This window comes from Elaeis guineensis, chromosome 4 (genome assembly GCF_000442705.2).
Source record: "Elaeis guineensis isolate ETL-2024a chromosome 4, EG11, whole genome shotgun sequence".
NCBI lineage: Eukaryota > Viridiplantae > Streptophyta > Magnoliopsida > Arecales > Arecaceae > Elaeis > Elaeis guineensis.
Window position 1 is genome coordinate 39,219,648 of NC_025996.2, and position 1,161 is coordinate 39,220,808.

Below are 1,161 nucleotides of genomic sequence, written 5' to 3' on the forward strand. Positions count from 1 at the left end.
AGAACTGACTTGAGCGTCGGAGGGTCTTGCCGGAGTAACCCCACCTCCGGTTTAGACTTTCCTTGCAGGTCCCGGCGGCGACCGCGACTTCCCCGACTCCAGCTTCTCCGGCGCAAGCAAATTTTTGCACCAACAGGATTGGCGCTAGAGGAAGGGGTTGAACCCTCGCAGTACCCTTGTTCTTAAAGGAGTGTTCAACGAAGCCGCCTCCGATCGTCTCTCTGACACCCACTCCTAATTTTTTCCCGCGAGATCCACGCTCGATGCCTCCACGCAAGGCATCCACACGACGGTCCACGGTCTCCGCGGCCAGATCTCAGGCTCCGGCCTCCCCTCCTGTTTCCCAGCCTCCTCCTCCTCCTCCGGCGGCGGCGGTCGGCGCGGAGCAATTTGACTTGCTGGCACAGCAGGTCAGAGGCCTCATCGAAGCTGTGCAAGCAATGCAGCAGCAGCAACCGCAGGCATCGGCGCACCCGGAAAGGGCATCTCCGGAATGTCAGAACCTGGCGGCGGGGCGGGCCACCTGGGCCAGCCGCCCCGTCCTTCTCGAAAAAATAAATCCGAGGGTAGAGAGCCCTCAATCGGACCACGACTCCACCCCTGGAAGATCCCTGCCCCCGCTCTGCCAGAGGACCCTCGAGACTCGAAGTCGAGAAGATTTCCTGGACCGGAGGCTCCAAGAGATGAACCGACGGATTGAAGAACTCCGCCACGCGCCCCCCGCTCATAGTGAGGATATTTGTACTGACCCTCCCTTCTCTCAAATGATCATGTAGGAACTGATCCCGCCAAACTTCAAGCTTCCCCAGTTCGAAAGCTACGACGGGACTTCGGACCCGGTTGATCATCTGGAGGCCTTCCGGACGATGATGCTGCTTCACGGCGCTCCTGACGCCATCTTATGCCGGGCTTTCCCGTCTACTTTGAAGGGAGCAGCGAGGAACTGGTACTCGGCTTTGAAGTCGGGTACCATCATTTCCTTCGATCAAATGAGCCACCAATTTGTGGCCCATTTTGTCAGCAGCCGACGCCCCTGGAAGGGTTCGGAGTCCCTCATCAACATCAAGCAGAGGGAAGGGGAGTCCATACGGGCCTACGTCAACCGCTTTAACATCGCGGCATTGGAGGTCCGGAACTTGGACCAATCAGTTGCCATGGCCG